Source organism: Pyrgilauda ruficollis, unplaced genomic scaffold, assembly GCF_017590135.1.
Source record: "Pyrgilauda ruficollis isolate IOZ18807 unplaced genomic scaffold, ASM1759013v1 scaffold23, whole genome shotgun sequence".
Lineage (NCBI taxonomy): Eukaryota > Metazoa > Chordata > Aves > Passeriformes > Passeridae > Pyrgilauda > Pyrgilauda ruficollis.
The window spans coordinates 17,443,255-17,463,632 of record NW_024522539.1 but is presented as its reverse complement, the minus strand read 5'-3'; positions in this window follow the sequence as shown (position 1 = coordinate 17,463,632).

Genomic DNA, 20,378 nt, shown 5'->3' with positions numbered 1-20,378 from the left:
AACTCAAAAGAACCTCAAAAGTGTCACTTTGGTGGGGGAAAAAAGTGAAAATATATGGTGTAGAAAATGCCTTTTTATCCCAGTCTGATGATCAACAGGGTGCCTCTGTCCAAGACATCATCAATTATACCTTTTCCCCCAGAGCTGTTTACTGATCTATTTTCAGATCTCTGTGTAGTAGCAACAACAAGAGGAAGAAGAAAGGCTCAGCAAACAGGCTGAGCCCTTCAGGTACAGAGCAGAGGATCTATTAGTGGGAGGAGATGCTATTTTTGAAGCATTCCCACTGTCCCACTTATTCACTGGTCTCATCCATCCATGTACCTCTCAAAACGCTGTAACAAAGCAGGCAGCGAGCCTTTGGCCAGATGTGCGTGTGGTGCTGCTGTTTAATGGGCGTTGGGTGAGTGAGCTGAAAGGCTCCTCCGTGTCAGCCCCTGCCCCAGTTCCTGCGGGATGGGACACGAGGGTCCCGCGGGGTCCCTGTGCTGTAAAGTGCTGCCGCTGGCAGCGGGGAGGCACAGCGGCTGCTGAGGAGCAGAGATGCTCTGAGGTAATGCCTTCTGAACTGCCGGGAAAAGTCGTTTATTTGGAACTGCTCCGATGAGCTGAGTGCCCCAAGGGCCACAATCCATCGCTGTAATCCCTGCTCCGGAGCTGCGGGCAATCCTGCTCTAGGGGACACCCTGTTTTCTGTGGGGTGTGAGGCTGTTTGAACAGCTGAAGTTTGATCCAGGCTCTATTGTCCAACAGTTCTAGAAGCTGGAAGTGCCCAGAGTTCAGTGCACAAATCGTGACCTTTGTTTTCTCTGGTTGAACTTAAGAGCAAAGCAAGCAAAGGGCTCCTGAGTGTGTGACAAACCATCCTCACAGATAGATCTGCTCTGGCTTTAAGGCAGGTTTGTTCCAGGACGTCTTCCCTGCTGTGGGGGCTACACTTGAAATTTACTTTGCTTAGGAACTGTCTAGTGCTTGGGTTGGAAACCGACATGGTGTAACCTTGGGGGACTCATGAAATTGCACATAACCCTATTTGCAAGTTTGGGATATTAAAATCCTCTTCTTGAAGAAGGGCACAAAGTCTATTAAGTTCCCTAGGAGGCAGACTGCTGGGAAATGAGCATCATTGCAATTCACATGCTTGAGTGAGACATGAGTACAATTTGCTGTGAGCTCTGCAGCATGAGCAGCATTTTCTTCATTCTGTTGTACTGAGATTTTATAATTTCATTACTTTAAATTGAATGGGACATGAAGGCAAATCCATCTATGGAATTGAAGCATAGTTCAGTGCATGCACTAATGCTTTAATATCTTTAGACAGGGCACATCCCATTGGAAGTAGTCTGTGCTTATGTTGTGAAAAGCTTAATCTGGGAAACTGAGGCATGCATCCTTCTGATTACTCACCTGCCTAAAAGCTTGTGCCTTCTTTTCAAATTATGCTCCCACTGAAAATCTGTGGTTTTCATAATGATAAATATTTAACAGCCCTGAAGAATTCCAGAATTTTGCATATTTATCAAATGATTCAAGCAGAAAACCTTGTCCTATCCTTGCATATGCTGCTCTAAAAAGGGGGAAAGTTTGCTTTCCCTGGCTCATTCAGTTCTCAATAGGCAAGGCAGTTTAATTTGGGAGCAGACCTGAAATCATTTAGTGCTCTCAGTGCAGTCATCAGGTGCAGGCATTGGTTCTGGCTCTCTGCAGGTGGAGCAGTGTGAGCTGGCTTTGTTCTTGAGGCTCTGGTTGCCATTGCCATTCTCCAGTGGCTTTTTTGAACCCTGTCCCAAATTTATGAAACACTCCTTACGATATCCCCCACCCAGTTAGTCCTGAGACCATCATTTGGTTTTGTTACTGACAGTGAATTCCATGATGAATGTATGCAAAAGGAGAGAACTACAGAAGGGAAGGTGATCATGGAAGAATTGCTTCTTCCATCCCACCCCTCTCAGGCACACACCCCTTGCCCTCACAAAGAGGTGGAATTGCTGAAGGAGCAGGAAGAGCAGGGCTGTTCTACAGGGAGTCAGCAGCTGAGGGAGCCCAGGCAGGGGCAGCATCCTCCCCAGTGGGCCACAGCCCCACAGCACTTCAGCTGGGAAAGCAGGACAGGGCTGGTGACCATCACAGGGCCAGGAAAGTCAGAGAATTCAGGAACAAACATGGAAACAGCAGAGCTCAGGGCAGGACTGGCTGCAGGACCGAGGATTCCAACTCCACAGGTTGAAGAGAGATCTGTCATTCAAAGATGAGTGCTCCCTTCCCTCTCTCCTCCTGCAGCCTGCCTGGCACTGGCAATGCTGGGCTGCTGTTCCCTTCATTCCAACGACATGAATCTCCTAAAGCCAGTCACTGCCTGACCATCACAAGCAATTTATGGGAAAGCACTTCTCTTGTTTGCTGAAGTGTCACACCAAGGCAATTTGAAATCCAGGTTTATCTTCCTATTTCTTTAACTGCTGTTTCCTGCAAATTCACAGCACAGAATAAATGAAGAGCACACAGTAATAAATCACTCTTGTTGAGGCTGCTTGGTGCCCAAACACTGCAGCCAGAAAGAGATGTCACATCTTTGCTGTGGTGACAGTGGAGGCAGTGAAGGATGATGCTGCCCCCTCCCTCAGTGCCAGGCAGGAGATCCCAGCTATCATCTCTTCAGCCCTTGATGTGTGCCAGCTGCCATTCATTAAACAGCACTGGAGAATTTGCATCCATCCCCAGCACATCTGATTTACTGACCAAAGACTGGGAGCCTTTTCTAAAGGAAACATTTTTCCTACCCTCCTTCACACATAGAGCAGCTTGAGATGGGGACATCTTTTCTTCCTTAATTCCTAACTATTTAATTTTGAGGCAACCCAATAGCTGCCTTATTTCCTAACCACTTTAGCATCTTCATAATTCACAAGTTCTTCCATGGACAGCTCCTGAGCTATCCTTTTAGACATGGCAACTTGGCTTCTGCTCCACAGGATACTTTGCTCCAGTTCAAGGCTAAATATTAGGCTGTTCCCCAAAATTTCCATGGAATGCTCCAGCTGAGTGCTGAGCCCTTTCAGTCCCACACAGGAGAAGCACTACAGAGGTTGCTTGTTAAGGGAGCAGCCACATTTTTTCATTTGGTACTGTTTAGTCATGGGTCCTGTGCCTTGGGGCTGCCCGAGGGGTTGTCTCTACAAAAGCTGTTTTAAAACAGACTTTGCATCAGATTTCTGAGAGTTAAAGATGATCTGGCAATGTTTAGTGCCATTACTGTTCTTCTTTGTGCTCCCTATTTTAGCGGGTTCTTAGGAAGATAGCTTTGTGTTAATCTCTCCCTAATCCTGCAGAAACCTGGTTTTTGCTGGGCTGCTGAGGGCTCTGGTGAGCAGAGGTTGCATTTGGGGTATAAATGCGCTTGGCAGCATGGTCTTTCTTACACCTGATGGACTCTTCCAGATCAGAGGGATGATCACTCTGATTCTCAGCCTCTTCTTTGTGACTCATTTTTGGTTACTGAGAAGTGTCTTTGAAAGCAAGGGATTCTTCCCCAGCTAAGCCACGATGGGTTTACAAACCTATTGGGCTTCCTTTTTGGTTTTGATGGGAAATGAGTCCCACTTCTGCCTTCAAATTCAGTGATCAGAGAGAAGGCAGCTGCCTGAGTTGCAGCCCATGTCCTCCAAAAGAAGCCAAACACTCCTGTGGAGGTCAGGACACTGAGTTTTGGACCAGTTTGAACTGAACTACAGCTGGCAGCCCAGGAGCAGAGAGGTGCTGCATCTTTTTGTTCTCCCAAGACATCTAATTTTCTAGAAGAGGATATAAATATTAACAAATAATTGCTGTTCTGGTTAATAAAAGAACCCATTTTCCATCATCCCAGGAGCAGGCATTGATTTTTGTAGAAATTCAGCAATCTCAATTCAGCAATCCAGAGAACAGACCTGTTCACTATTTATGACTTACACTGAATGGTTTTCTAAAAAATAGAGCCAGGGATTTGATCTTGAATGATTCATGGAAATCAGAAAAAAAGGTCAATCCCCAAGAAAGTCTGATAAGTATTTCAGAATTGCAGCAGCACCCTCCCAGACTGTATTCCTGGCTCAGTTATCATCTTTGAACTCTCCATTAGTCCCTGATTTCCTTCTGTCTTGCCCATAACCATCCTGACTCTAAATCCAGGGACGGGCATCCATCATTGTCTCTGTTAAGCTCCCAGCACTCGTTCCTGAGTTACCACAACAACAAGGATTACGTGACAAGCAAATGAAGAACCAGTCAGATAATGGAGTTTTTTAAATGGGGATTACTGGTGCTGAAGATGTAATGGCCTCTTTGATGCTGTTACTATCTATAGCACAAATCCTTCTCAGTCTTTGGACTATTGACCTGACACACTGAAAAGGCTCCTTTGCAGCCCCCATTGTCCGGAGAAAGGGAGAAGCTTTGAGCACAGACGCCTTCAAGGCACAGGAAAAACACAAGGCAAAGAGATAAGCTCGGTAATTTGAAAGCATTTGATTTCTTTCAAGCACAATCCCAACGTTTTAGCTGAAACTGATATCCCGATTTTATCAGTGTTGCTTTTTCTCCGAGGTGTGCACTCAATACTTTGTAATTTCCAAAGATACTCTGAGCTGATCTTCCAGCAGCTTGCAAATCAGATCTGCTGGAAAGGACTGTCTGAGGAGATTCTGGGGGAAAAGTTGTCCCTGACCCTTGGGCCCTTGTTCCTTTTGGGGTGTGTACAGGTTGGGCAGCATGACCGGATGTAGAACCTTTACTGCCTAAGAATAAATAGCTGGATTTAGGAATAACTGGGCTGATTGTTCTTGGTTTGGGAGGTATCAGTTAATGGCAGCAGGATAATTTGCAGAAAGGGGAGGTTTTTTACCCTTTGTTCGTAAAATAATGCTGATTGTCTGAATGGCTGCTAATGTCCAGGGAAGCTGGACAAGCATCAGCCCTTTGCTCTTTCATCCAGAGAGGTCTGGGGTTTTTTGCAAATAGATTATCAAGCTCGTAATATTGGGAGGAAGTCGGGGATTGTAATGCTTCCTATTTTACAGATACAAGGTGAAATTCTCTCCTGCATTATGGCAACATTGTGCTTTCTAGCAGAGTTGTGAAGGCTGCCTGCAGGAACTGAACAGGTGTAGCTGTGCTTCACACACACACTCCCCTGCTTGGGTCTCTGATTAGTCCCTGGTTTTGTGAGAGCTCTGTGGGATACCAGGCAATTAGCAAGTGTTGGACCAGTTTCAGTTTGCTCTGAGACTGAAAATATGTGTGCAAAAGAAAACTGAGGGGTGAGGCTGAAAGCTGCACTTACAGAGAAGTTGTCTCCCTCTGTTTTGACTCTGCTCCTCAGCTGCATTCAGGGCCAGGCTCATGGGAACTCAGCACAGTGGGACTCATTCAAGTGTCCTCTGAGAAGATCCTTGTCCTCAGTGTCCCCACGAGCTCTGCCCCTCAAGGCTGCTGTCCCTCTGTGTGTGCACAGGCCTCTGCTGATGCCAACACCTTCAGTAGGTAACACTGCCCTGGTTCACAGGGACCGCTGCCTCCTTTCCCTTGTGCCTCTTCACAACTCAGGACTCTCAACACTTGTCCAGGAGCTTGACTTCTACACTGGTAGACAAGCATTTTCCCTTCCAGTGCTCCAGTGCTGGATGTCAGAGCTGTTTCAGCATTTGTGCTCTGGACTTTTATTTCCACAAGCCTTGGACGTGTCTCTGCTCAGTTGCACGGTTCATGGAGCGTCATTACATCACTGGCAGGAGACTCCTGGGCTTTAGCCTTGCTGCCTTTACTCCCTTCCCTTTCCCTTCTCATGACAGCACTCTGTAACAAACTGGATTGCCCTTCCTGTATTCAAACCCTTCAGCTTTGGGCAGGTGGTTTTCAGGACTCCCAGTCATTGCTGAGCCAAGCTGTACATATTTAATTGTGTTAATTTCATCTTTCTTCACAAGTCAGTCTTTTCAGCTCCCTCATCCCTTGTGTAATTTTTTCTGAACTGCCTACAAACTCTGTCAATAAAGGAGTCCATGACAGAACACCATCTTATAGATACAATTTCACCACAGTGGCAAAGAAGAAATTTTACTGTTTCCTGCTTCCTTAATGCAGTGTCACTGCAGATTATCCCTCAGAATTCCTTTGCTTTCTCTTCCCTTTTACTGATGTATTTTAGTGAAAACTTACTGCCGGTTTCTCCTAAGGCCCCAGGTGTTGCCCAGGGTCACATACAGCGCATAGGATGTGGGGAGGCTATTGGCTTTAAATTCAGCCCACTCGAGAAGGATGGTGGGCTTATTTGTCAGGATGGAGAGAGGTGCTGGTAGGAGTCCCCTGGGGCACAGCAGTTTAAACAGAATTCAGGTAATGAGTCACAGCCAGAGCTGAGAACACAAGACAGGAGCTCGGGTTGCTATTTTCTGCACCAACCTTTGCCCTCACACCCCAGGCCCAGAGGCCTGGGGAGTGGCCCCTATCTCGAGTGCATGCTCTGAGCTGCCCTGGCAACCTGAGCAGCAGCACTTCCACCCTGCTGTGTGTGCAGGCACACCCGGGCTGGGCACAGCAGGGTTATTCTCAAATGCAGCCACACACGGTCCGTGCTGCACTGTGTGACCTGATCTGTTCAGACTGGAGCTGGTTTAGGTGTGATCTCTTACAGGGACAGTGACAGGGGAAGCTGTGGAAATGGAACGTGAGCTGACATCTCAGAGTGTCACAGCAGAGACTCAGTGTGGGTACATTGACCTGGCCTGGTGCTCAGGACACCCTGCCCTACACCTGACTGACTGACTGTGTGGGCATGACTGAAGCACCTTCCCACCCTTGGCCTCTCTTTGCTCCCTGACCCTTCATCTAGAACATCAGTCCTCTCAAACAGCAGCTTGGGGACTTTTTTTATGCAGTGCCTAAGCAGCAGGGGCTGGGTTTAGCTGGGTTTAGATTCTCTCAATCACTCTAATGAAGCCCATCACAACAGAACAAACAAAAGCAGAGCAGAGTGGTAACCCCTCACTAAGTTATTAGAATTACAGCAGGACTAAATCCCACTCAATCTGCTAAAGACAAGGCTGGCAGCAAGGGAATTTCAGTAATGTAATACACTTATTTTTAAACAGGGAAATAAGGGGAGCTGCAGGCCAGGCAGTCTCACCTCAGGACCCAGCAAGGTGGAGCAGATCTGCACTACAGTAGATGTAAAGTAAAGAGGTGATTGGTGACAGCCAGCATGACTTCTCTAGGGGCAAATCCTGCCTGACAAATGTGTGACCTTCTGTGACAGGATTATAGTGTTGAGGGGTGAGGGAAGGACAACTGAATTGTCTGCCTGGGCTTGTGCAAAGCATCACACACTGTCCTGCATGATCCCAGTCTCTCTGAACTGGAGAGACATGGATTTCATGGCTGGGCCACAGGGTGAGTGAGGAATTGGCTGGATGATCACACCCAAGGAGCTGTGGTCAGTGGCTCAGTGTCCAAGGGACCAGTGGTGTCCTCAGGGGCTGGACTGGGACTGGTGCTGTTGAACATCTTTGTCAGTGACAGGGACAGTGGCATCCTGTGAAAACCCCCAGCGGGTTTGCAAAGACACAGAGCTGTGTAGTGTGGTGGGTGTGGGGTGTGGTCAGCCTGGGGACCTGGCACAGGGTGCCCAGAGCAGCTGGGGCTGCCCCTGGATCCCTGGCAGTGCCCAAGGCCAGGTTGGACAGGGCTTGGAGCACCCTGAGACAGTGGAAGGTGTTCCTGCCCATGACAGGAGATGGCTTTAAGGTCCCTTCCAACCCAAACCATTCCATGGTTCTGTGTGTGAGCTAACACACACTGGGACAGGAGTACATGGCCATGAGTGCACCACAAGTAAATTTAGGCTGAAGAGTTGAAGAAGAACTTTCTAAGCATCAAGCCAGATATGTTCTGGAAGAGTTTCCCCCTAAGGAAGTTGAAGGCAGATGACATAACCTTTTGTACTGTGAACACCCTTTTAACTTTAAAACATGGGCAACTAATGAAGTTTACAGATTCCTGCTCCACATCTCCCTTTCTCAAAGCCATGTCAGTTCTTAATTTCCTTTATTTCTATCTTGAATTCCTACCAAGCATTTCCTTTAGTTAACCTGAAAAAGAATCTAAAACGAATTTGTTAACCAAGCTGAGGTCAGGTCAGAGGGTTCTACCTGTCCATTCTAAACTGAGAAACTGTGGCTGCTTAGTGGGGACTTCTAATAGGATTTTTGTCTGAAGCACATTACCATAATGGAGATAATTTGTTCCTTGATTGCAGCAGTCCACTTAAGGAAGTTTGCAGCTGAAGTGTGCAAGCAAATGCACCTTCTTCCCCACCAGCAGGAAGGGAGGCTGTGCTCCCCTGCCTGCCACCTTGGGTTTCTGCAGCTCTGCAGGCTGTGCCTGTGTCTTAACTAGGTCAGGCAATATGGAAAGTGGAACCTTAGCTGGTTATCACCCTTGAGAAAAGTGCTGGCTTGGGTTTCAGCGCGAGCTGCTCATCCAACCTGTGGGGGAAATGACTTCAGTGGAAAAAGCTACTTTTGTGAAGGAACAAAGCAGAAGGGAATTTGAATGGACTTCAGAGTAGCTGAGAAACTCCACTTGGTACCTGCCTGCCTTTGTTCCCCTGTGCATGTCCTCTAAAATACGTCCTTCCTGTGCATGTGCTCTAAAATACATAGCAGAACAAGCTCCTTGGAGTGTAAAATGCCAGGAGTTCTGCCTGAATGGATCAGTGTCACTCCTGTGCCAGTGGCATGGCTTTGACAGGACTGCTGGATGCAAACACCAATCATGACCTCCAGGCCCAGGCAACTCTTCCTTGTAAGAGCCAGCTTGGCAGCATCCTTTTCCAGGAGGTTTTGCAGGACCATGTGACTGGCAGGCAGAACAATCTCTCACAGACCCTGCACAGGATGTGGATTGGGAAATGCACTCTGCATCCATTTGGGATCTTCCTTCATTGTGTCTTCGCTGCTCTGTCCTTTCTCCCGTGGTCAGATGAAGGCAGATGCTCTGTGTTCCTTTCCAGCAGTCACAGCTGAAACCAGAGTCCTGAGGCTCCCCTGAAGGTACCATCTGATAGTGCCCAGGCAGAGCCCAGGACACAGTGTTCTGCAGGGCTTCCAGCCCTTCTTTCTCAGAGCATCCCAACAGCTTTCCTGGCAAGGAGTCCCTTCCTGGCATCTCTGCCTCACCTTGCTATTCTGTGTGTCACAATGAGCCAAAGGTTACTGCTGCTCCAAGGGGGGAGCTGCATTTCCCCAGCCACCTCCCAGCCTCTGCTGCTTTTACTGCCTCTGGCTCTCAGCAGGGCTTTACAAACTGAGGGAGTCTTCTGAGCTGTCAGGCAGCTAAGGAAGCAAAACAAAAAACTCTTAACATTTTCTGGATTAGGAAATAGAAATGTTTGTGAAAGTTTCCTGAGTGCAAAGAAAATGGAAGGGAGAGCAGAACTGGAGAGTGAAGACCACTTTCAGTATCTGCCAGCTGGTAAAGTTGTAGTTTCAGCTGTAGTTTCACCCTGTATTTTCTAAAACATTGGGAATAACTAAAAAGCTGAAAACACAGAACCAATTTTCAGGTTCAGAGAGATACCTCTCCTAAGGTTGCAAAAATGCCTACAGGATAATTATCACAGACCACAAGCCACATGAATGTAGTGTCCTTCATTCTAGGTACATTTTGGCAGAGTGCAGCCCCTAATGGTGGATATTCTGCTCCTTGGGTGGCGTCTAGGCTAGAAAAAATGAAGAATTAGCTTGTCCCAGTAGAACACTGTCAGAACTCCCACCTGCAACTCTGGATTCAGGCTGTTCTCTCATGCTCCATGTTCACCCTGGAGAACCTTCTCCTGCTCTCTAGTGGTGGAAGCACAAAAAGGCCAAAAATGTTCCGCTTCTTCCCGGCCAGCTCTCACATTCACACCTCGTTGTTGCTGCACAGCTGAAATGGTTCCCAGTTCCAAGCTGGAGTAGTTCAGTGCAGTATATATCTGTATGCATAGTGCTTCTTAAGAGTGTCAGAGCAATCGTCGTGCTGCACTCTTGAAATTTTTAAAGAAGAGTAAAGTCCTTGCCCAGCTCTGTCTTTAACTCCCTGTTCCATGCAGTAAAAGTGGCAATAGCAGAGAGGCTGCTTGGCTGCCTGGCAGCTGAGGACACAGTCCTTAAACTCACACCTGCAAACACACCTATAAATAGAAATGAGTCCAAACTAAATGAGAGGTGGATCTGGGTTTTAAACATGCAAACATTTCAGAACAGTGTCCTGGATTATAAACTAAACAAAAAGTTCCCTTTAAGGCTTGCTTTAACACAGGCAACTCAGAACAGATGAGTCAGTGCTGGAAAATTGCAGATTACTCTCTTATTCATCCCATCCAGTGAAAAATAAGGGATATAAACTTTTTCCTAGTCATCTGCTGACGTGTGAGTAACATGGTTTGATACCTGGACAGGCAATCCTCAGCTTAACTGCCTCAGTTGCTGAAGTATCCATTTTAATCGGAATTGCACAGCACCCTCTTCTGCTGACAGGAGCTGAGCCGTGGAACTCCCTGGGCTGGCTCTTTTCCTGTCTCTGATGGGCATTTATACACTGAAGAGCAAGGTAAGTATAAAAACTCAATTACAGCAACCAGGGCAGAATCAATAAAGGAATGAGAGGCTGGCAGCTGCATGGATGGGGCTTTATCTCTGCAGCAGAATCCTGACACACGACATTACAAGAACATGGAGTGCTTAGATGAGTTATGAAGATTGATATTTATGATTATGACTTGCAATTGTGCTATTTTAAAAACCCACCTATTTGGTAATGAAAACCTGCTGGCAAGATCTGCTCAAAGAGGTGAAATTGCAGGAAGAGTAAAATCAGATCAGTAAATCAAATGCTCTAAATCATCAGTGAGACACACTACAATTAGGGTTGGATTCAAGCAGGCAGACTTATTGAATTGCAAGCATAAATCCATGGCATGCATGTGCTGCCACTCCTTCTGGGAAGCACACTCTCACCTCCAGCATTTCCAGACTGACCTCTGCCAAGGGCAGGAGGATAAGGACTGTCTCCCAACATAATGATTCCCATGGACCCAGTGAGGTTCAGTTCTCCAGAAGATCCCCATTCCTTGCCTCAGGCTCTGGGGGCACACAGGTGGATGAGGCACAGAGACCTGCTGGAGGCTCAGAGCCCTTGGCTGACTCTGCCTGATCTGAAATGCAGAACAACCTTGGAACAGCAGGGCCTTCACTTTTTCTGACTACAAACCTTGTCTCTTTTTTTTCCTTAATCCCACTTGCTCTGTTTGACTTAAGAAGACTCCCAGTTCCTGATTCCAGTGCACGGAATCTGCAGCAGGAGTGGAAGGTGCAGGAGCTCCTCTGAGCAATGCGGTGAAGCTCTGGTGTGCTGCGCTGTTACCCCTTTCCTTCCCCACCCCAGAAAAACATGATGTCAGGTGATGAAACTGCAGCCTGGGCTTTCCCTGCTCTCTCATGTCCCTACTCAGGACATGGCTGTCAGCTGGGGATTGAAGAGACTCTTCCAGTAGCAGCTGGCTCATCAGGTTCAGTGCAAACAAACCTGCCTTGGAATGCATTTAGGGAAATGCTTAACAAAAGCTGCTTTCAGCTCAGTGGCAACAGCTGGATTCTGGTTTTAAGAGGCAGCACTGAACAAGCACAAGTGGAGAGGAATGGTTTGTTCCAGTGGGCTGATTATGGCACAAGGAATTAGGAAATCCTGCATTTTAGTTCCTACCACTGCTTTGCAAAGAGGCCTTGGTGAAATCTTTTAGATTCTCTCTAGTGAGCATCTTCCTTATTTCACCTACTGAAGCAATAAAACTTGCTTCAGTGAACAGTCACAAAGGCTGGCAGCTTGACACACTACAAATGAGCCTTGCTCAGAAAATTTAAGCAGGGCATATGGTTTCCCTGGTTTAATTTTTAGTAGAGAGGAAAATTGTCCCAGGAGTACACATGGGAGTGATAATATCTGAGAATTTCCTGTTCTCACTGGAGGAAAACACAGATCTAAGAGCACTTCTTTCTGTTTCTCCTATTTCAGATCCTCTCTCCTTGATCCCTTTATAAAGAGGAATTAGAATAAAAGAGTGGATTTATGAGGAAATAACCCCTCCAATTAATTGGGATTTTTGCTACAGAATGGTGAGGAATTATTTGAACGCGACAGCAAGACTGTTACAGGTTTTTAATCCTGAATCCAGCATTGATTTCATTGTGGTAGTCTGGCCAAGGTAACCATTCTGCTCGTTTTCCCCACACAGAAACCAGACACAAGGTGCTGAAGTGAATTTGTGCACCTGCTCTGAGCAGCACCTTTGGTGCAAAGGAGTTATTTCAGTGGCTCCTTGATGTTCTTTGTGTGTATCCTGCAAAACTGCTGGAGGGAACTCAGTAAATGAATGGTTACTTGTCATCCAGCCTTGGGAATGGCTCCATCAGTTCTCCAAAGTGCCAGTTTATTACTCATTTTACTGAGCTACGAGGCATTAATAAAACATGAAGGCTGAAGCTGACTTCACTGCACTTGGAAATTCATGCAATATAATTACCCAGGCTGGGAAATCTCATTATTTTGCTTTCAATTTCTCCAGGAAAACAAACATTTTGCACCAACAGAATTTACTGTTTGTGGGTTTCAGTTTGGATTCAGCATCCCATCACATTGCCATGCTCCCAGCAAGAGTCTTGCAAAAAGCAAAGTCACAATCCCCAAGAATTCATTGGGAGTCTTCCTTTGAAGCAGACTCAAAGAGTGGTCAAATAGATCACTGCAACCAAACCCAGAATCCTGAATTCTGGGCACACAAACCTCTACAGGACAGGAGCTTGGATAAAAAGGATCTACTTGGTTCCACTTGGGAAGGGTCAAAAGGAGTCCTGAGAGTTTCCAAACCTCTTGAACATCTTCAAAGAGTCATCAATAAATGGAATAGCAAGATCTGATTTATACTGTCCATTGGAAGTTTCAAAAGGCTTTGGCAAATCAATTTTTTGAGGAAACTGAGCAGCCAGAGAGGGCAAAGGAAGGTCCTGACATGGGGAGACAAAGAAAGGGATGGTAAAAGTAAGGGATGGAGCCCCACGATAGTGCCAGAGGAGCTCCTTAGGGATTTGTGCTGCATGTAAGCAGTAGAGCATATTCACAAGTGACTCAGAAGAGGGTGTGAGCATTCTAGTCACTATTCCTGTTCATTTGCCTTTCTGTTTTCCAGGATTTAATATAGAAAAGAACATTATTAACATTTACTCTGGCTTTCTTTGCGACATGAGCTGGGACAAACCCAAATTGATTGCAGATTCAAATCTAGTATCTGGGATTGAGCTAAGGCAGACCTTTTATGAAAAAAAAATCTAATCTTCTGCTTAAAATTTCCTGTGACAGAGAATCTACGAGAACTTCATCGTGTCAATCTAGAGGTTAGTTGCCCTCAACATGAAAAATTATTAACTGAATTCTGGCCTGGAGGCGTGGAGCTCACAGGCAGCGTCTCTTTTGCAACTCCATCTGCTGGTGTGAGGAGTCCTCCGTGTTCAGGTCTCCACCTCTCCGTGTGGGTACTTACAGATGATTATCAAATAATTACTTACACTTCCTTTTGCTTAACCAGAAAAGATTAGGCTGCCAGGATCTTTTCTGTTAAAGCCTGTCTTGCAGTTCTTTTCCGCTGAACAGGATCTTCAGCTTGAATTTGGTGCAAACACCTGCTCCCACAAGTCCTGGGTGGCGTTTGATTACCTTTGTGAGGGTCTTCTGCACCTGGAGACCCTTCCAGCCCAGGGGTAGGGCAGGATCTTTCTCTGTCCATCCTACTCCAGTCTTGGCCCTGCTAGGAAAAGGTAAGCATTCCCTTGTACTGAAAGGGCAAACACCTGCTCTGAACCCTTTCCCCTCCTGAGAAGTCTGAATTTATAGAAGCAACAATGCAATTGTGAGCTTTCCCCCAATTACTCATGAAGGAGGTGTTTCCATCACCACACATTTCCACAGAAATCCTCTCACCTGATCCTGTTAAGCGAAGCCTGCAAATCCAAGGAAGTGAAGTTTGTTGCTTCACTGAAACAGGGATTTGTGAAAGGTTTTGCAGAAAGGTGAAAAACAAAGAATTAACAAGCCCAGAAGTAGCTAATAACATACACAATTATTCCTGGAACAGACTTTGATCACAGCTTGTCAAGTGTCTGCTGTGACATGAAGTTTCTCTGAAGGGGGACAGCAGTGGCTGTGTTGCTGTTTAACCTGAAGTGCTTCCTCTGGGCTGGAGCGTGCCCTGGGATGTCCCCACTCCACAGTGCTCCTCAGCCTGACCTCTCTCCAGGGGAGCAGGAGGAGATGGTGGCAGTGGCTGGGTGGGCTTTACTCAGCTGCTTTCTGGTTCTATGGATGTGAACAGAGCCAGCAGAAATCAATGTTTTGTGCCAGCCACTGTGGGAACACAGATAACCTGGGAAACTGTGGGCACGTGGCCTGTGCCACCTCAGGCAAGGTTTTACCAGCCCCAGAGAAGGGTGGAAGTGCAGTGTGTGGGTCCTGGGGGCCAGCCAGACTGGGACACTGAACCTCTCTGTGCACTGGTGGCTCTCTGGGGACCATGCCAGCCTGTGTGCCAAGCAGGGAGCAGCTGAGCCCTGAGGGAAGTGCTGCCAAAATCAGGTACCCACAAATTGCTGTTCCCCCTTATCCCACAGCAGATCAGCCACGTGTGAGGCTGCATGTGCTGTCACATCATCCAGAACTCTGCCAGAAAGATTCAAGCTTTTTTCCTAAAAAAACCCAAAAACCAGAAGCATTTTCATTCTCCTCAATTGCAGCTGGTGAAGCAAATACCCCTTCTCTGTTTGCCTGATGTCCCACAGGAAGCATCTTGGTGAAGCTGCTCCATTGAACAGAAGATTTAAGACACCATCAGGCAGTAGGGAGAGCACAGGAGGGAATTTGATTCTGTCAGCTAATGGTTCAGGGGGAAATCAGGAAGGCCTGGCTTCTGTCCTGCTCCAGGAATGTCTGCAATTCACATGGGACACAGCCTTGTCTGAAGACAGCCCTGGAAGCAGCATCTAGAACTGCTGGGTGTTGCCCTGCCCTGCCTCAGCAGCACTGAGCAGTAACAGCTGCAGTTCCTCATTGATTTCACCAGAAAAAGCTTCAATATCCACAGAGGAGCCAGGTGAGGGATCCCTCCCCCGCACAAAAACACACAAGGCTGCCATCCACCCAGGCAAATTTATTGCAGTGATGAACTGATACTATCAAGGCAGCAGCCTCAAGGGTCTGCAGAGCTTTGTTTAAACCCTCACACAAAGGTCAGCAGAGTGTTGAAAACAAGTGAAAGCACAGGCTGTGAAAATCAGTCCATGGGGAGTGCCTGGGTGGGCTCAAGGAACAGGGGGGCAGGGCTGGGCACTCTGCTTCCCTCTGCTCAGCTCCAGGAGCATCCCAGAATTTGGCACTGTTTAATCAGGATGGCACTGAGGAGGAACAAGTCTTAGTTTGTCCTTGGCTTGAGAACCAGGGAAGTGCCTGCAGGATAGAATTGATGAGCACAAGGTGAGGGGCATCCAGGAAGGGCAGGCACAGGTAAGGAAACATGGAAGGAACCTTCTGCCTCCCCCCTCCTGCCTTTGCTGGGTATTTCACCTTTGTCAAGTGAACAGCACCAGCACTTTCCTTTATTAAGGAGTCCTAATCTCATTTTGTAATTAACCACTTGAGTAATCCATTGCCTCCTAAACTACCATATAAAAAAGAGGGGAAAACCACATTTTCTCTCTTTTGTTTTTTTTTTTTTCTTTTTCTTCACATACAACCTTCTTGTTTACAAAGCCAGCAGGTTTTGCTTTATCTTTCAAAAGAAGGAAATTCCCTTTTTGGTAAAGATAAGGTGTTCAGAATGTCAGCTTAGATAGTTGAGATGAAGAATGACCACAAAGCAGTTTATAATGGAAATTCAGCTTGTCCTTAATGGTGGCATTGCAGCACAACTTCATCATGCAGTGCAGACAGTTCTCCCCCTGCCTTCTTCCCATGTTCTCATGGAGCTCTGCCCTCCTCTTCTGCTTGGATCCCCCTTCTCTGTCTTTTCCCTGTTCAACTCCTCTCACCAAAGCTTTCTCTGAACCTAAACAAGCAAAAAGGAAACAGCTCTCAGCTGATATTTGGAGCCCATGAGCTTGTTTCCCCTGCTGCCATATTCTGTTCTCTGCTGGCTTTTGACATCAGCAGGATTTTCTGTAACACCTATAATTAAACAACAGCAACAAATGACACACAGATGGGACAATTTTGATCCAGAATTGAAGGCAAAGCTTGATCAGCACAAGCACAAATATGCATATGAAGACACAGGCAGGAGAAAACTGCAGGGAATAACCTCTGATTTAGGCTAACCACAAGACCTTTCTGGTGCTGAGTGGGCTACAGGCAGTGCCACCCAAGGGTGAGTTCTACAGAAAAGCCCAGACAAGCTTTATTTTAATCTCAGTGTTATTTGCAGCCTTATCAAGTGAAGCCTTTTCCCTTTCCTGTCCTTATCTCCTGGCTCCTGAGGTGCTGGGCACTGCTGACACTGCTGCTGAGCCACACACATGGTGGTGGCACAAATCCTCCTTTCCCTGCAGGAGGATGGGGATGTCTGGAGGACTCAGGCTGCCCTAAACTGTTTGCATGTTTGTAGAGGATGTGCTTGTGCCAGTCAGAACAAAATGCAGGCAGAAAAAAATACTCTGTGTCCCTTGGCTGTGTTTTCATGGCAGTGAAGCTCTGCTCCACTGAAGTTACAGAGTGGGAAGGATAATTCCTGAAAATCCCTCTGTGGCACCGTGGCAGGGGTACCTGGGAGGGATAACTCCTGAAAATCCTTCTGTGGAACCATGGCAGGGGTACCTGGGAGGGGCAATGGTCAGCAGGCATCTGCTTGAATCTCTTTTACTTCAGATGTGCTGACCAAGCTTGGCTTTGCAGTTTGGCTGTTTTCACAAGTCCAGGGATATTGAGTCAGAATGAAAATACCTTGAGGTTGGTCTCCCAAATCCTGACTTCTTGCTGCCTGCCTGAAGAAGTGAACCCTGCAGAGTCATGCTCTGTATCTACCATTGTGTCAGTTCCCTCCTACTAATATTTCAACCTGTTTGATCATTTGAAACTTAATTTGACAGAAGGATTTTATCTCATAGTGAGTATCTTCCTACATAGTTCTGGAAATAGGTGGCTGGAGTAAAGAGAGAATTCTTCCTGAGTCATGGCATTATAGAATTAGAGAATAATTTAGGTTGGAAGGGATCTCTGAGAATCTATTGCTCCAAGCTGCTGCTCATGGCACAAGCATCAGTAAAGGAGCAGACACTGGAGGATCCATGTGCTATGAATTATGGACAGAATGTTTGTGTTGAATCCTGCACATTGGACATGGGAGACTCCACTCACAAGGAATTTCTTTATGGCCATTTTGCTTCCAGAACATCTTGTTTCTAATTAGTCTCTTATTTCAAATTTTTCAATCTTCTGCCTGTTTTCAGCCAATGGAGGGAGGGAGGCAACGCTAAGGTACATCCCTGAGGATGATGAGTTCCTAAAACACAGCTGTACAAGTGCCTGACAGGCTGTAAAACTTTGGGTTGGAAATGTGCTGTTGAGTTTGATTAACCTCTTCTGAGAAAAAGAGAGGTTTAAAGTGAGCCCAGACCGAATGCAGCTCACCAAGAGCAGAGTCTGGACTTGCCAAAGCTGGAGCTGCCGTGAGAGTTGTGGGAGCAGAGGCACATTTGCCATCCAATCCAGCATTGCCTGACCATCCAGAGTAGCACAGTGCCTGTAGACAGGAGATCCATCAGCAGGACAGGCTCCAGAGAGGGATGCATTCTTGTCTGGGAGGCTGCAGCTCATTAAGCACTGCTGAAAGGCACTATTTTGAGAAGGACTCCTTTGATAAGCACTGAGCTGATCCAGTTGGAGCAACCCTCTCCTGAATAACTCCAGATCACGGGAGAAAAATAAGTTAGTGCTCAGTTTTAAAATGGAAATTTGATGGAATGTATATTTTGAAGGCAAATTTTGGTGAAGTCCAAGATATGTGCTCAATATAAGCACTCTGAATATTGGAGAATTCATTGGTAGAGTTTAGACAGGAACTTTGTAAGCTAATTGTGACTAAATCATGTAGCTGCTCTAATCTCAGCAGCTCCTCTGAGCTCTGTCACTTCTTTTCCTTGCAGCTCCATCCATGGTTACCTGTCTCTCTTTTCCTATTTCTAGGAAGGTTCCTATTCTCCAAGGGGAGTATTAAAGACCAGGTGCCAAGAGGCTCATGCTAATCACTCTGTTCCTAGGTAGGATTTTCAGCTGCTTGCTCCAGTGAGGATTACCATCTTCTGCAGAACATCCTGGAAATTTCAGGGCATTATTTGCTGCAGAGTCTGGGAATTCTTTCCATAGCCACCAACGTGGCTGAATTTTTCAATAATGTCCTTTTTGCAGTTGGGTTGCAAAGCAGTTTGTTGGCTGTCAGCACATTCCCAGCAACCCCCTCACACCCGTGACAAGTACTGACATTTTGATCTTGGTTACAAGGGTGAAGAGAGCAGGCTTGCTCTGGATTTATTTTCCCCTGGAAGCTGGAGTTATCATTGCTTTCCAAGCACTTCCTGGGAGCAGCTTTTCCACCCTGCTGTGTATCTCAGCTCCCGTGCCAGGCTCCGCTCTCCGCCGCCGCTGGGGATCTGGTCAGTGTCTCCACTGATGGACTTTGAACAGTTCTGCCTCAAAACTCACTGCAACCCTTCCTTCCATCCTGACAGCAGCTCTGGGGATCTCCCTGTCTGTCCCCCTCCCCAGATCCCAGGCATGGATCTCCCTTGCCATTGCTCCTTGACAGTGGAGCCTTTATCCAGGATACCCTTAAGGATATCTAAAGGATACCCAAAGGATATCTAACCATGTAAAGGATATCCAGATATCCTTTATCCAGCCTCGTGCCCTCTGGGCCTTAAATCAGCCTGGGCTGTATGTTGCAGTCCCCACTCTGCAGCTCCTCTAAGGAGCACAGAGCAGGAGCAAAGCCCAGGCTGAATTTCAATGAGTGCAGTGTGACAGCACACCTGGGTAATGAATAGGGCCAAGGGTGAGCGAGGATTTGTGTATTTATCACGATTATTTCTTCATTATCTCTGAGCTGTGAGGGAGCTGCAGAGGCAGACAGTGCAGCCTCTCCCACCAAAACTCCAAGGCAGAATTTCTCTGCTTTGTAGTGTTGAATATTTCATGAGTTTCAAATGCCAATTATGAGTTACCTGCTGCCTGCTAGGAACAATAGGCAGCTTTGAAAGGACTTGCTCCCATTCTTCCAAGGCCTGCCACATGTTTAGTGACTCCTTTTTTACCTGAGAGTCCAGAGGCTCAAGGGTGATGATGGGAACTCTCAGCAGAGCAAAGGTGGGCCTAAAAGACCAGCTTGCACTGCTGTTTCTGTACCTTGAGCCACGGGATATCTGTCAGTTCTTATGGCTCTCAATCTATTCTTCTGTAGTCCTGAGCTCATTTGGGATGGGATTTTTCACATTTGCAGTGTAGCACTGGATTTTTATCAAAATACCATCTATATGCATATTAAAAAAAATTTATAAGCAATATGAGCTGGCAAAAGTCCTTAAGAAACAAACAAATCATTGGCTGCTTCACCTGCATTCTCCCCAATAAATCCATTCCCTTTGTATCTATGCCAAGTCCCTTGGAACAGTATTGACAAATATTATTGAAAAGGAGATTATTTCCCTCAAAACCAGTTCTTCCTTTTCCTGACAGGTGACTTCTCCATCCCCCCTTTGAATGTACTGTGCAGCCAGTGATACTCAAGACAGTGAAATATTCTAAAAATCTGCTTCTAAAGGTGCATTTGCTGCCCTGGAAAGCAGTGCCACAATGCTGGCAATAAATTCCATCTCTGATAGTGGTTTCATACCATTAGACAAGGATAATTCCCATCCTCTACACTTAGTTCTTGGAAGGCTCTCAAGTAAAATACCATTACTTTGAAGTTCTCTCAACACAAAATTGTCACTACATTTAGAGTCAAGAAATTCCTCTGAGTTTGGCTATCTGGCACTGCTGGAGCCAAGTTTTTAGAAGTGTTCAGGAACCCACACTTGGAGACAGAAGTGCACAAGGAGGCACCTTCTGGATTTAGCACTTGGGATGATTCCATGAACTAACAGAGCTTCCTTAGATTCATCTTTCTTACAGAGAAGTGTAAAGGTAGCTGTGGTCTGTGGGTGAGGAATTCCAGCTGTGATGTACAGACTGGCCAGTGGGGCTGGGCAGTGCCAGGCTCCCGGGCACAG